This window comes from Siniperca chuatsi, linkage group LG8 (genome assembly GCF_020085105.1).
Source record: "Siniperca chuatsi isolate FFG_IHB_CAS linkage group LG8, ASM2008510v1, whole genome shotgun sequence".
In the NCBI taxonomy this organism is placed as follows: domain Eukaryota; kingdom Metazoa; phylum Chordata; class Actinopteri; order Centrarchiformes; family Sinipercidae; genus Siniperca; species Siniperca chuatsi.
Genome location: NC_058049.1, coordinates 13,992,179 through 14,002,359, shown reverse-complemented (window position 1 = coordinate 14,002,359; position 10,181 = coordinate 13,992,179). Strand labels below are relative to the sequence as shown.

The following is a 10,181-nucleotide window of genomic DNA, read 5'->3' as shown; positions in this document are numbered from 1 at the left end:
AATGTTGTTTGTTTTGGTTGATATGGTGATGTGACATGTTTTGTAGTAGCGCATCTATTCATTGCACTTCATTAGAAGACGAGAAACTCTAACCTCTAAACAACGTAGCAGGATGTAATCATAAATTGGAGCACATTGAGAACATGTGTTTAATATACAAGATAATCCAGAAGTTGAAGTTCTTTTGAGAAAGATCGTATTTGAAAGATCCTATATGAAAACAATCTAGTTATGGAGCCGGCAGCTAACAAGGCCGTTGCTCAGCTCCGAGTGGCACCTGACTAGCTGTGCTCCAGCTTAATGATTTCCCGACACAGTGGTAGAGGAAGAACAGCCAGTGGCTCAGAGATGCCGATCCAGCTGGGTTACCTGCTAAATAAAACATCGGCTGACCCAGCAAGATTATCTGCTAAACACTTGTTGCACTGCTAGTTTAACCATGCTGATTCAGTGTCTCCCCCAAACCTGCCACTGACCCAATTATTAAAGTTTAGTTTGGTAAGTGTGAGTGAATATTCATTTTCTGAAGTTTGTTTTTCCAACATGCTATGGAGACATAAAATTACATTTTTAAGGAAAACACGTTCTCTCCACGACCTCCCAAAGCGATTGCACTGGCTTTAGGAACAGAATGAGAGAAATGCGAGTCATGGAGTATGGTTAAAAGCATAGTCGTTATTAAGACTGAAGACTAATTGAATGAATGAAATAATGAGAGAGTTGTTGGCTTTTTTGTAAGTTAGGGATTGACAGGAAAATGTTAACTTTACAGGCTGCTGAAAGTGACTTAGCTACCAGATTGTCACCAGAATTGATGTACTTCTTATGTCATTTAAAATGACATTTTACAAGCTTGAAAGATCAAACCACAGAGGAAGACAGCTGAGACGAGATGCTGAAATGTTTTAAAATCACCAAATCAAGAGTCGGGGTAGTAATAACAGTCTTACAACATAATTACACACAAATAAAGACTTAAGATAATCAACCACTACCAACAGGTACAACCAGGAGTAATTGTTAGCAGCTAGTGCACCAGATATTGGCACAGGAATTGTCTTATTACTATACAAATTCCTTAGCATTTCTGTGTCTTGAATGTTGCCCAGGAATGGTGGTACCCACCACAGACAATGTAAAATAACACAGAGAGCAACATTTACAGAACATGAACATTATTGCTAGAAAAATAAGTATCGAATAATGTATGATATTTTTTACGATAAATAATGTGAATTCATAATTGTTTACGAAAGTATTTAAACAAGATATGTTTGTGTTTTAAGTACTATGGCAGTTAAAATGAGACTCATTTGAGAAGCACTTCTCTAAACTGATGCTTCATTCAAAAGCTGATGAAAGAAAATATGCTCTGCAATAATGATGCCCCAGTGAGGGTATCAACAGGGAGAGAGGAACAGCTGCTTAGCAGAAAGCCATTGTTGCTATCTGTTTGGGTGAACCACAGAAATAGGCAAAATATGCACATTCTGCAGCAGGTTAAAAACAACACTCTGTTTGTGCAGCCTGATTAGGCTTCTGTTTGTTCCAAGGAAGTCCTCTGCACATGAGATTCTGAAAGATCTGTCACAAGTATTATTATCTCATTTTTGACGGAAGTACAGTAGGACGTGTCCATGCAGTAACTTTCCAAATTCCAAGAGAATCTGTGAGGAATAGGTGCAGTGTGTTTGAGAGGCTGATGCTGAAATACATTTTTTGATGAAGTTTAGCATTAAAGCTCCTCTCCCAACTGACCCCTCAAGGTCAAACTGCTCTAAGACGGAATAACAAATTTGGCAGAGGATTGTCTCATCAGTATTAAAACTGTGTGTACCAAAACCAAAACTGGGAATAATTCTCCACAAAGTTACATCAAGGCTGTCATTACTTGTCATATGTCATTGTTATTGGCTTTGTCAGGTCACTCTGCTGCTCATAAAATAAAGACCAGCTCAGCAGCTGTGCATCTTTAGTTCAGCAGTCAGGGTAAAGATGACCCTTCCATTAAAGGGTTACTGCAGTTCTGCTGCTGTGTAGCTGAATTCAGCAATGCTAACAGATTTTGAGCCTGACTTTGAGCCAACTCTGTAAAGTTGGAGGTTCTTAGTTAAAAGGCGAGCCCTGTCCTCTGAGTACAGATGCTACAGAGAGCCTTGGAGCTGATAATTAAAAGTGCATCTGGCTGAGGAAAAAAGTCGACAGTCATTAAGGTGAGAGGTTCAGCCTTATTGAACAGTCCACATAGGGACTGAGACCTGGCTGTAGCTGGCACCCCATTACAGAGGTTGGTTATGAGCCACAAATGCACACCACAGTCCAAGTTCATTAAATCACTGAGTCCCTCTCATTAATTTCACAATGCTAAACTTGTAATGTAATTTAGTGCAAATGTCAAACTGAAGTGTCATTTCCGACCACAGCTCACTCATACATACGGTGCCACATTTTCAAAAATGCACAGGAGGAGATGCTGACCATCATTAATGGGAGTTACTACTGCTCTAAGACTCTTTTTTCCATGCATGCTCAGACACTTATGAATACGTTTTGCAAAGTCTCTCATAAACTTCTATTCAGTTCCAAAGGAAAAAAGCCTGTGGGCTTGATATTCAGTCTGTAAAGGTAATGTATCAATGTGAATGAGTACCCAACAATCTAATTTCACAACATTGAATCATAGCAATATATATAGGCCTATAAATTTATTCACAATTGCTCATGCTAATATGTATTATATTATAAGTGTATTGTTAGTATCTAAGAAAGACAGCAGGGAATGTCTTACTTACAGACGTACTTGCATTTCCTCCCTAAAATAAAAAAAACATTACATTCTGTGATTAAATTGGGACCCACCTAATATCAGTCATAATCTACCCACACCAGCAGAAAAATACAAGTCCACCTAACATGTCTGATATAGTCTGTAATTTTAGAATGTATAATAAAACAGTAATAGTATGCAGTAAATGAGCAAATGTCTGGTCAAATTTGTCCTCTATGAATTAATTAAAACATAATAGTGTTGGTCATTTCTTTTGAAAATAATGCACACTACCCATGTTTTACAGGCATGATTAAAAACAAAAACATCTTAGCAGGGTTTAAAAAAGACCTGTTACTGCTTTTCTCTTGCTGGGAAAAATGCTGATGGTTGACGTACAATGTTTGTATTCTGTTGCGAGTGAGGTCATACCAGGAAATTGCGGCGAGGATGTGTGAGTTTCCCTGGCGATACAAAGTGGCCCCTGTGTGTTGTGGTGTAGCTGATAATGAGCATAGATGTGTGTGTGTGTGTGTGTGTGTGCTGAGCTAATTCTGGAAGCGGCAACCAACGCCCTTTCTCATAAAATGGTCGCCCAAAGACTTGAAAAGTTTTGTGTTTCCCAAAAAGTTCCCACCAAAACTATTTCTAGCTATTGACATCATGTCACACAAAACAAAAATGCAGCAAATCAGTTTCTTGTGATTTGTGTCACATCAGCATTATTATCTGATATCAACCAAATGTTAAGTCGGTGGTGAACTAAAGGAAATAATTCACATAAGTGCTTATCTTGAGGCATATTGATAATCTTTGTAGCTTTTGGTCTGTTCTGTTCCATCAAAGTCTTGACAGTTAATTTACTCTCTTTATTTGAAAATGAATGAGTTGACCGAGCACAGCCTCTGTTCAGGCAGGATAATTGAATATAGTGAACTAGTCATCACTCTTGTCCTTTGTGCTTTATTTGAGCCAAACTGTGTCAGCAGTGTTCAAAACGCATTAGCCTGTGTACATTGCGCCACTGACATTTATCTGCGTGTGATACTCCCTTTTGGCATATTAATAGTTGATTTGTGATGGCCTAGAAAAGGGCGCCATTTTAATTTGATCAAGATAGATAGGGTGTTGGCGGAATATTTAATGGTATTTGTCAACCATTAAGTGGGTTTGGGATCAGAAAGTGGTCACCTCCAGCCCCCAAACCATCTAGAAGAATGTGGTTAAGGAAAGTGAAGGACAGTTAATGTCAAGGTGCATTTGTGCAATTTGTGCTGCTGCTAAGTAGCCAACAGTAGAGGACTGTGGTTGTTTTCAGGCCCATAGCTACCATTGAGGACACCATGGGCATGTCCTGTATTTTTTCTGAGTCTTTTTAAATTTTTGAATATATATATATATATATATATATATATATATATATATATATATATCAAAATGTTCTCAGGGGGGCCCCTGTCAGGGCTAGGACTCATGACCTCAGTATATCTAAAATCCTGGCCCTGGTTGTACTGGGCGGATCCCAGTGGCCTCCAGCAGGAAAGTGTGGTAAATCTTACACACTGCTCCTTTAAGTGTTTGTTGACTAGTCTCTCAAAATCGAGTTAGGCTTGTCTGTGTTTAGTCCTTTAAGATATACTTTCACGATGGATTTTATAAATAAACCTGATTTGACTTGATACAAATGTTGACATGCACACGGTATCAGGGTCAGAGATCTCATTCACAAACACGCTCTTGAAATTTTATGGTAACGTCTTATCTGTTTGCCAAACCATTTTGGGGTCAGAAAGGCCTTTTATCCACATCAAAGGTTTGTTGCTGCTCAACACATGTTGCATGTTGTTAGCTTGTTTTCTCACAATAATCACCGGGTAATGTGAAAAAAACAAATTTTCTGACACCACTTTAGAGTATTACTTTAGAAGCAGTGCCTCTGCTAGATTGCAAGTGAAGTTGGAGATTTTCAAGTATAACCTGTGGGCAAATGACAGAAAACACAAAACAAGATGAAGAAAGGGTGAGTTATTTTTATCGGCTCAATTATTGCATTGTGCACCATTCGTATTACATCTAAGCTTTTAACCACATGAATCCCTTCACTTTTTGTCTCATGCTACGCTCCCAATTATCCCAACCATCCACTTTCCCTGCTGTTCTCTCAGCAGGGAAAGTGACAAAAGAAAATATATCAACAAGCCAAACTGTAATGTAAAATCACTTTCTGTCTCGTACCAGAGCATATTTAGGACCTTTGAGGGCGGGACAGAATTCCTGAGTTATTTATATTCACAGGTTGAATATTTCTGTATGTCTCTGGGTGTCCTCTTGATTATCTTCCTGTTTTCCACTGGAAGATAATTGTGGGCTTATACATCATTTTTGTAGCAGCTTAAAACTAAAGTGAAAGAGGAAGTGAAAAGCAAGTGGAAGGAAAGAGAGGTAAACAAGTGAGGAAGCCATGTTGTTGTTTTGTTGAGAGGCTGATGACAAGCCTGTTTCCAAGTTACACACAGTATTTTCCCATTAAGTGAAATTGACCTCTTTGGCATCACCACCCCTGTTAATGTATGAATGTGCTGACCCCTGGTTTTCACTGCCACACCTATTTCTATTCAGAGGATCCACATGTTCCACTCAGAGTTTCCTTTTGTAAAAACATTGTAAAGTTGAAAGGATACATCCACCTTTTACATTGTTAGTTAGATGTCACCAATCCATCCACTCTACATGTGTTTTGTAGACTTTGAGAAAGCTTACGACTATGTCCCCCGGTGTTGCCTTGTGGGGGGTGCTGCGGGAGTATGGGGCTCCAGGACATTCTGCGAGCCATTCAGCCCTCATATAACCGGAGTGAGAGCTGTGTCTGTATTCTCAGCAGGAAGTTTAGCATGTTTCCAGTGAGTGTTGGGCTCCGCCAGTGTTGTTCCTTGTCACCGATTCTCTTTGTGATCTTCATGGACAAGATCGCAATGCATAGCCAGGGGGAGGACAATCTCCGGTTTGGGGACCCCAGAATCGCTTCTCTGCTCTTTGTAGGTGATGTGGTTCTGTTGGCTTTATTAGACCATGACCTGCACACACTGGGGTAAGTTGCAGCCAAGTGGGATCAGAATCAGCACCTCCGAGTCTGAGGCCGTGGTTGTCTGCTGGAAAGCATGCAGTGGATTGGCCCCATCAGGTTGGGAGTGAGTCACTGCCCCAAGTGAAGGTGTTTAAGTAGCTTGGGGTCTTGTTCCCAAGTGAGGGTAAAATGGAGCGTGAGGTCGAAAGGCAGATTGGTGCACTGTCAGCAGTAATGCAGGCATTGTACTGGACTGTTGTGGTGAAGTGGGAGCTGAGCCTGAAGGCGCAGCTCTTGATTTAACAGTCGTCTACATTCCAACCCTCACCTATGGTCATGAGCTAGAGCTTTGGGTAATGACCCAAAGAACGAGACTGTGGAAACAAGCAGACAAAAAAAAGTTTCCTCCATAGAGTGACTGGGCTTACCCTTAGCGATATGGTGGATCTCAGTCATCCGGAGGGAGCTCAGCGTAAAGCTACTGCTCCTTCGCATTGAAAGGAGTCAATTGACATGGTTCAGGCATCTGATAAGGATGCCTTCTGGGCACCCTTTGGAGGTTTTCCTGGCACGTCCAACTGGTAGGAGACCCCAGGGTAGACCCAGAACACACTGGAGGAATTATATATCTCACCTAGCTTGGAAGTCATCAATCAGTAATGCATTCCAGGAGTTGCTGTCTAATGAAATAAATTACCATATAGATTGTACAGTAGAGAGGGTTTCTCATAAATATTTTTGATCCTGTCACAGAATCAACCCATGTAACCTGGGTCCAGTTCTGATGTTGCTGTGATGACAATCTTTGATCAAATTGGTACATGTTGGTGTAAACATGCTTATATCTTTTTTCAACTCACTTTTTGTCAAACTACTTACATCTGATTTAGTTAGTAAGTTTCTACATCGCCCCAAAATGCTTTTCTACAGCTCCTAAAGAATGACTGTGAGCTTGTCACTTTCATCAGTGATCAGTTTGTGGACATGTTGATAGGTCTAAATATAGCACCTTAGCCACATATATTCGTGAACATTCTGGCTTGTCAGTGATCACAGGCATTCCCCCTACTAAAATAGGTATAATGATTGGATTTCATTCTGGTCTGTTGAGGGAGGTGATGATGGTGTTTCCTCACATCAGCATAGGTGCAAATTAGCTGCTCTGCAAAGGCCCTGAAACTTAAATTTTACTGTTGAGTTTTAGTTGAAAAGTATTCCACTAACAAAGTCTGATATAGCAAAACATCACATTGTCTTGGATTGGCTAGGGAGCATTAAAAAGACACCACTAAGCAAAAAATGTGCCAAGAAATGCAAGGTGTATTGCCAGAATGTGTTCATAAACGTGTCAAGTGTTTGAATTTTTTCTTTAAACTTGAACTCTGATCTCACTTGGCCTTTATATCAGGCCTTTATTTTGACATCAGACCCTTTTATGTTTTTTTTATTAGAGGTTAAACAGTGAAGTAAAATTTGTAATTTTGTCATAAAAAAGTACAATTTCTCATATTCTCAAAGGCAAAATTGTATACTGAAAATTCTTCTAATCCATGTCATCTGTGCAAGACTGTAAGATTTGTTGTGCATTACATTGTGACTGCATTTTCTTTGTATAACTGCGAATTGATATTACAGCTCAAATAGACCATTCTCAGTTGCCATTATTTAGCAGTAGCAGATGGTTAATTTATGCTGGTATAGACACTAATCTCACATTAACATTTAGATAGTAGACATTAACTGATACTAACATCCAGCATGAGTGAAAATGAGTACAGTGCCAATGATTACTATTTATCAGAATGAAACATTAAACTATTAGGGGTGAGTGAGGTAAGTGAGGGCGGAAAAAATTCTGGTGATCCATTTTCACCTGGCAAAACTTTTTTTTCCACCTGTTTCACAGATGAAAAACAAAATTTAAGGAACAAGGATTTAAGAAAGATTATCCTGGATTATCCTTAAATCATAAACACAGGAGAGAATACAATTTGGATCAGACTTAGAAAATGGATCACCAAATTTTTTTTTTCTCACAGTTTGAATATTTTTACAATAAATATAGACTATTGACTTAACTATTGAAAAACACATTTTTATTAAATTTCAATATATTTGTCAGGGGTTTGAGTGTTCTTCATTCCTGCAATATTCAGATTTGCTTTGTTTCATAGTAAGTATGTCTCTGTAGATGGTTAAATAAACAAAAAGTGCTTAAAACGGATTTGAATTATAATGTGAGACAGTGATTGCTTATTTGGCATTCAGAGGAGATGAAAACTTGTTGCACTACTTTGTCATCCATTGACCTGTTCTCCTCTTACTGTCTCTTATTAGGCAATCATTATGGTGAATTGTGGCACAGTTGATGCGCATTAATGATTAAGAGACAGTGATGGTGGACGACAGGAGGAGAGATTGGCAGCATGCAGCCACTTTGTTCATAATTAGCCATGGTTTTGTTAGCACACCTCATGTTAATTAGTTAATATGCTAAATAATGAGCTGGATTGAAAATTAATTAATGCTTTCAGAGTGATTTATAACCATAATTTATTATTCAGTGTGCAGCAAATAAACCTAATTGAAAAACGTGAATTAAGTGATCACACAAATGTACCCAGTTTATTGTTAGAATAGCTTGTAACTCTGATTCTCAATATTTTAGTGCCACAGAGATCATGAAATCAATTTGTAACTCAGCATAAAATTCAAATCATGGTGAGTCATAAGTAACAGTAAATGATATATTTTACCAAAGCACACATATTTTAATAAACCTAACAGGTGACTGTCATTGGTTTTATCATGTTTCCTTTGTGTGTTTAACTGTATTCAGGCCATTGATTTGTTTTTGAAAAAATATGGATGACATCAACATTCCACAAGATAATGTAAAAGTAACCAAACATTTTAAATGCACAGGCATCAGAAAGTTCAAGCATAGCGAAATTGTTCTTTTTAGTGTTTTTAGCAAATACTACAAAAAGTATTAAGCTTTAGAATGTAGAGGTATTTTCAATACAGCTGTTCGGCACAGTCTCTCTTGCCAAGTCTCTGTCGGCCGTGGATGACTCAGTGGAATCCCTTCTGAACTGGTTGGGAACAATAGCTTTTTGGGAACGAAATGATGGGCCATGTGTTCTGTTTTCTCAGATTATTTCACGCTGACAAAAAAGTAACACTGCACCTGGCTGGCCTATGCAGGGTTTACCACTGAGTCAGTGTGGCCAGAGCCTGGATTAACAGTCAAAGTAGACCGTTAACACAAAAAGCCTCAGAAAAAAATTGTGTTGAAAAAAACATTAATACTAAGTTAAAGGAATGCATAGAGAATGAAGCGATTTGTTGTGACAGTGCATTTTTCAGGATCACTCTTTCATCTTAAATTAAATTCGAGCAAAACTAGAGAGTGGGAGGGCTACGTTATTATGAATGACTAGTTCCTGGATAGTGACATGACATAATACGTTACTCCATATGTCCGTATTGTCTCTATATAGGCTTAGCTGTTGGAATCCCCACCTCTATCACCTACAGTATAACAGTGTGTGTGTGCTTGTGAGACATTTGTACGTTCAGCATGTGCATCTGTCGCAGTCTTTTGCTAGTCATTGCTGCCCTCCACAGCCTACTGTGAAATTATTGTCTGTTTTTGACTCAAACATGGGGTTTCATGCTAATCTGACTTGTTTTCTCATTATCTTCCCCCCAACCCTTCCCCTTCTCTCTCTTTCGGCTCATTATCTGTCGTCTGGTTTTCACCTCACTTCATCTTCATGCTTTTCTCTCATTTGTCTCTATCCCCCCCCCTCTCTCTCTCTCTCTCTCTTTCTCTTTCTTCAGCCCATTGTCATCCACAGTGGTGCTGCTCATTGCTAACTAGGCTACCTCCAAGCCCACAGGTACGTCCCCTCCCCCTCCTCTTCCTCCCCCTCCTCCACTTCATGATCTATTTTTAACTCCACTCTGCAGGATCCTTCCCCATGATTCTGCCTCTCCAACCCCAACTCACAACTCTGTCAGCAACTCTTTACCATTCCAGCCAAGTGGTAAGAGACTGTAGACCAATACCTGTTTATTAAATTATGCCCATGCTTGCTTTTCTATTTTATTTTTTGTTTTTTGTTTTTGTTGAAGAAGTGCTGCCTCAACTTAAAGGACCAGTGTGTAACATTTAGGAGGATCTGTTGGTAGAAATTGAATATAATATTCATAAGTATGTTTTCATTAGTGTATCATCACTTGAAAATAAGAATCTTTGTTTTTTCATTACCTTAGAATAAGCTGTTTATATCTACATAGGGAGCGGGTCCCCTTCCACGGAGGTCACCATGTTGCACCGCCACA

At 39.1% G+C, this 10,181-nt stretch overlaps 1 protein-coding gene across 2 annotated transcripts in view; it reads left to right on the top strand.

Moving 5' to 3' along the window:
• Positions 1 to 10,181, top strand: part of mid2 (midline 2) — a 140,971-nt gene that overhangs the window by 21,116 nt on the left and 109,674 nt on the right. The window contains exon 2 of one of the 2 annotated variants that reach the window (XM_044205239.1): positions 9,678 to 9,736. The exons of the other annotated variant lie outside the window; for it this stretch is intronic. The gene's annotated coding sequence lies outside the window, so the exon portion shown is untranslated. The remainder of the gene's footprint in view (positions 1 to 9,677; positions 9,737 to 10,181) is intronic. 2 annotated transcript variants of the gene reach the window in all.